The sequence below is a fragment of the Carcharhinus amblyrhynchos genome, unplaced genomic scaffold (assembly GCF_965287045.1).
Source record: "Carcharhinus amblyrhynchos unplaced genomic scaffold, sCarAmb.v2.hapA scaffold_599, whole genome shotgun sequence".
Classification (NCBI taxonomy): domain Eukaryota; kingdom Metazoa; phylum Chordata; class Chondrichthyes; order Carcharhiniformes; family Carcharhinidae; genus Carcharhinus; species Carcharhinus amblyrhynchos.
Window position 1 is genome coordinate 18928 of NW_027650339.1, and position 6309 is coordinate 25236.

Here is a 6309-nt window from a genome sequence, read left to right on the forward strand (position 1 = left end):
AAAACCACAAGTGCAGTTTTCTCCGAGCAGTATTTGGCTTTCAGCCTCTGACAGCAAATGGCGACATATCGATCGAATGTGAAGCTAACTGTGAACCACACAGAACAGTCAGTAACAGCATAAAGTACTGCGGCGTGGATATTGCACACCGGCACATTGCTCAGGAAATTGAATTCCAGACGGTAAACAGCGGGAATGTGCCTCCATATCAGATCGACAATGATGACCAGGAGATCAGCTGTTGCCATGGCTACCAGGTACCTGGTGGCACATTTGGACAAACCACACTTCTCCCGAGACAGTATCAGAATTGTCACCGTGTTAACTGTAAGGGAGTAAAGAGGTTGGGGCAGGTTAAGAGAAAATGCATTCATTTACAAAGGCGATGGCCTAGTGATATCAATGCTAAACTATCAATGCAGAATCTCAGCGAATGTACTGTGGACCTCGGTTCGAATCCCACCACGGCCAATAGAGGAATTTGAGTTCAGTAAGAGTAAATTCTAGTTGCCCCTTAAATGCCATTATTGTACCTGCTCCCACCACCTCCCCAGGCAGTGTATACCAGTCATTCACCACCGTGTATGTAAAAAAAACTCACCTCACTCATCTCCTTGAAACTTTTCCCCACTCACCTTAAACCTATGACCTTTCATACTTGACTTTTCCACCCATGAAGGAGCATCTGACTATCCACTCTGTCCACGCCACTCATAATCTTGTCAACCTCTATCAGGTCACCCTGATTTTCCAGCAGTTTCAGATTCCAGCATTTGCAATATTTTGTTTTTAATCTTATCAATATTGCTTCACTGATGTCTGTTAGGGAATTCAAGATAAAAAATCTAGAATTAACAATCCACTGATAGTCATGAAACCATTGTCAACTGTCGGAAAAACCCATCTGGTTCTTTAGAAAAGGAAATCTTACCTGGTCTGGCCTATATGTGACTCCAGAGCCACACTGAGAGATGTGGTTAACTTTCCAAGGGATGGGGAGTAAATTCTGGCCAACCAGTGACACCCCTGTCCCATGAACGAACAAAATAATTGATGAAATCTGATCGTATTGGTGATTTATAATTAAATTTGCAAAATAATAATTCATAATAGAGTCTGGTCTGAATGATATCTTAGATTAAATCATCGAATCATAGAATCCCGAGAGTGCAGAGGAGGCCATTTGGCCCATCAAGCCTGCACCAACAACAATCCCACCCAATCACTATCTCCTTAACCCCATGTATTTAACCTGTGAGCTCCCCCTGACACTAACAGACAATTCACCAAGGCCAATCAACCTAAGCTGTGCATCCTTGGGTGTGGGAGGAAAATAGAAAATCCGGAGGGAACCCACGCAGACATGGGGAGAGTGTGCAAACTCCGCACAGACATGGTCCCGAGCTGTGAATTGAACCTGGGTCCATGGCACTGTAAGGCAGCACAGGTAATGGGCGGCATAATGGCAGCCTCAGATTGCCAGGGATCTGAGTGAGTATCCGTGTGGAGTTTGCACCTTCTCCCTCTTGTCTACGAGGGATTCCTCTGGTGCACTGGTTTCCTCCCCCATTCAAGATGTGTGGGTTAGGTGAGTTGGCCATACTAAATTGCCCATTAGTGTCCAAATATACACAGGTTAGATGAATTGGCCATGCTAAATTATCCCCTAGTGTTCAAAGATGTATAGGTTACATACATTGGCCTTGCTAACTAGCCCCTTAGTGACCAAAGATGTGCAGGGAGGTAGATTGTCCATGCTAAACTGCCCTTATGTGTCAAAAGGTGTTAGGGTCAGGTAAGATAGCCATTCTAAATTGTTTCTTAGTGTCCAGAGATGTGCACGTTAGGTGCATTTGCCTTGCTAAATTGTCCCTTCGTATCCAAAGACGTGCAGGTTAGGTTGATTGGCATGCTTGATTGTCCCTTAGTGTTCAGTGATGTACACATTAGGTGGATTGACCATGCTGAGTTGCAGCTTAGTGTCCACAGATATGTCGGTTAGGCGGATTGGCCATGCTAAAATGCCCCTTAGTGTCCAAAGATGTGCAGGTTAGGTGGATTGGCCTGGATAAACTGTCCCTTAATGTCCAAATGTGCACAGGTTAGGGGGCTTGGTTACGCTAAATTGCCCCATAGTGTTCAACTGTGTGCTGGTTCAGTGTTTTGGCCATGATAAATTATCCCTTTTGTGTCTATAGATGTGCAGTTTCAGTGGATTGACCATGCTAAATTGCCCTTCATGTCCAAAGATATGCAGGTTATGTGGATGAGACATGCTACATTGCCCCTTACTGTTGAAATATGTGCAGGTTAGGAGGTTTGGCCTGCTGAATAACCCCTTAGTTTCCAAAGATGTGTAAGTTAGGTGAATTGTTCAAGCTAAATTGCCCCTTTGAGTCTAAAGATGTGTAGGTTAGATGCCCTGGCCAGACAAGATGCCCCTTGTATCCAAACATGTATAGGTTGGGTGGATTGTCCATGCAAACGTGCCCCTGTAGGTGGATTGGCCATGCCAAATTGCCATTTATTCAAGATATTCAAAGATGTCGGTTAGGTGGATTGGCTATTTTAAATTGTCCCTCAGAGTCCAAAAATGTGCAGGTAGATGAATTGGAAATGCTGGACTGCCCATTAGTGTCTGAAGATGTGTACGTTAGGTGGATTGGCCACATTAAGTTGCACTATAGTGTACAAAAATGTGCAGGTTAGGGAGCTTGGCCGTGCTAAATTGACTCTTACTGTCCAAATACATGTGGGTTCAGTGGATTGGTCACGTTAAATTGCCCCTCAGTCTTCACCATGTGTATGTTGGGTGAATTCATCTTACTAAATTGCCCCTTAGTGCCCAATGATTTGCAGATTAGGTGGATAGGCTATGCTAAATTGCCGCATAATATCCAAAGATGGTGGCATGCTTTTAGATTGATTTAATTTATTGTTGTCATATGTATTAACATACATGAAAGCATTTATTATATAGACAAAATATACTCTTCATAGAGAAGGAAACAAGAGAGTGCAGAATGTATTGTTTCAGCCATAGCTAGGGACAGAGAAATATTCACTTAATGCAGGGTAGGTTCATTCAAATATCTGACAGCAGTCGGGAAGAAACTGTTCTTGAGTCGGTTGGTAGGTGACCTCAGACTTTTGTATCTTTTTCCTGAAGGGAGAAGGTGATGTGTGGGATCCTTAATTATGCTGGTTGCTTTGCTGAGGCAATGGGAAGTGTAGACAGAATCAATGGATGGGAGGCTTGTTTGCGTGATGGATTGGGCTACATTCACAACCTTTTGTAGTTTCTTGCGGTCCTGGGCAGAGCAGGAGCCCATACCAAGCTATGATACAACCAGAAAGAATGCTTCCTATGGTGCATCTGTAAAGGTCGGAGAGAGTCGTAGCTGACATGCTAAATTTCCTTAGTCTTCTGAGAAAGTAGATGCATTGGTGGGTTTTCTTAACCATAGTTTCAGCATTGGGGAGGGGGGAGTGGGAGGCTTGGAACCAGGACATGTTTTGGTGATCTGGACACCTAAAACATTGGAGCTCTCGACTAGCACCGTGATTGGCACTGCTACCTCACAGCGCTAGGGACCCGGGCTCAACTCTAGCCTCACATAACTGTCTGTGTGGAGTTTGCACATTCTCCCTGTGTCTGACTGGGTTTCCTCCAATAGTCCAAAGATGTGCAGTTCGGTGGATTGGCCATGCTAAACTGACCCTAGTGTGAGGGGATTAAAAGGGTAAAATACATGGGGTTACGGGAATAGGGCCTGGGTGGGATTGTGGTCAGTGCAGACTTGATGGGCAGAATGGCCTCATCCTGCACTATAGGGACTGTTCACGTTTTGCAGGTTCGGTGGACTGGCCGTGCTAAATTGCCCCATAGTGTCCAAAGATTTCCAGCTCAGGCTGATTGAACAATAAAGGGACAATTCAGAATGACCAAAGTTGTGAAGGTTAGATGTATTGCCTATGGTCAGTGGTCCCTTAGTGCTCTAAGATGTGCAGGTTAAGTGCGTTAGCCATGCAAAATTGCCCCTTAGTGTCCAAAGTCTAGGTTAGGTGGATTGGCCATGCAAAATTGCCTGTCATATCCAAAGATGTGGCAGTTAGGTGAATTGGCTGTGGTAAATTGCTCCCTCACGTCCAAAGATGTGCAAGTTAGGTGGATTGGACATGGTAAGTTGCCACCTTGTCTCCAAAGATGTGCGGGTTCGTCAGATTGGCCATGCTAAATTGCCCGATGTAATCAAAGATGGTGGCGCGGTGGCACAGTGGTTAGCACTGCTGCCTCACAGTGCCAGGGACCCGAGTTCAATTCCAGCCTAAAGTGAAGTTTGCACGTTCTCCCTGTGTCTGCATGGGTTTCCTCCGAGTGCTCCAGTTTCCTCCAATAGTCCAAAGATATGCGGGTTAGGTGGAATGACCATGCTAAACTGACCCTAGTGTCAGGAGACTACCAGGATAAATATGTGGGGTTACGGGAATAGGGCCTGGGTGGGATCATGGTCAGTGTAGACTCAATGGGCGGAATGGCCTCATTCTGCATTGTAGGGATTCTATGATCCTCTGATGTGTAGGTTAGGTCAATTGACCATACTTAATTGCCCCGATTGTCCAGGATGTGCAGGTTAGGTGGATTGGCCATGACAAATTGCCCTTAGTGTCCAAAGATGGGCAGGATAGTTGGATTGGCCGTGCTAAATTGGCACTTAACGTGCAAAGATGTGCAGCTTCGGTGAACTTGCCATGTTAAATTGCCTATTTGTTTATAAAGATGTGTAAGTGAGGTGGATTGCATTTGCTAAATTCCCTTTAGTGTCAAAAGATGTGAGGGTTAGGAGATAATGCCATGCTAAATTGCCCCTTAGTTTCCAGAGATGAAGGTTTTGTGTATTTGCCATTCTAATTGGCCCTTAGTGTCTAAGGATGTGAAGGTCATGTGGATTGGCCATGCTAAGTTGCCCCTTAGTGTTCCAAAGATGTGCAAGTTACAAGTATTGACAATGCTCAATTGCCTCTTATGTGTCCACGTACACATGGGTTAGGTGGATTGGCCATTCTAAGTTGCCCTTTGTGTCCAAAGATGTGCAGGTTAGGTGGATTTGCCATGCTAAATTGCCACTTAGTGTCCAGATAAGCGCAGGTTAGGGGGCTTGATCATGCTAAATTTCCCCTTAGTATTCAATGATGTGCAGATTTGGTGGATTGACCGTGCTAATTTGCATCTGAGTGACCAAAGATATGTGGGCTAGGTGGATTGGCCGTGCTAAATTGCCCCATAGTGTCCAAAGATGGCTGCCTTCTAGCACAGTGGTTAGCACTGCTGCCTCACAGCGCCAGGCACCCAGGTTCAATTCTGGCATAGGGTGACCGTCTGTGTGGGGTTTGCACGTTCTCCCCATGTCTGCTTGGGTTTCCTCTGGCTGTTCCGGTTTCATCGCACAGATGTACATTTGGGAGGATTGGCCATGTAAATGCCCGAGGTTACAGGGATAGGGCGGATGGGAGGCCCTGGGTGGAATGTATAGAAGTTGGGAAGTTATGTTGCAGTTGTACGGGGTGTTGGTGAGCCTGCACCTGGGGTTTTCTGTTCAGTTTGGATCACCTTGCTGTCGGAAATATGTTATTAAACTGGACAGAGGGCAGAAGAGTCTAACCTCAGTGGTTGGTAAGTTGATGGAGAAGATTTTGAGGGACAGGATTTATGAGCATTTAGAGAAGTTCAGTATGATCAGAAATAGTCAGCATGGTTTTGTCAAGGGCAGGTCGTGCCTTACAAGCCTAGTTGAGTTATTTGAAAATGTGACTGGACACATTGACAAAGGAAGAGTGGTGGATGTGGTTTATATGGACTTCAGCAAGGCATTTGATAAAGTCCCCCACGCAAGACTTCTTGAGAAGGAGAGAGGGCATGGGATCCAAGGGGCTTTGGTCTTTTGGATGCAGAAGGCAGAGAGTGGTCACCAGTGGAGTGCCCCAGGGATCTGTTCTAGGACCCTTGCTGTTTGTCATTTTCATAAATGACCTGGATGAGGAAGTGGAGGGATGGGTTAGCAAGTTCGCCGACGATTCATTATTAAACAGGCTTACAAAAAATTCATTATTGCCTGTTTAATAATGAATTTTTTGTCTCCACAGGCATTTAAGCCCAGCAAGGGGCATGCATGCGGCAGGTTGTAGTGGGCTGCTCTTGGACGTTGCTTCGGGAGTTGCCTATTGCTTCATGTCGTTAGTGTGCTTAAACTGGACCATCGAGGGCAACATGACTGCTCAGAGACTATCTCTGTTGCTGTGCAGACACAT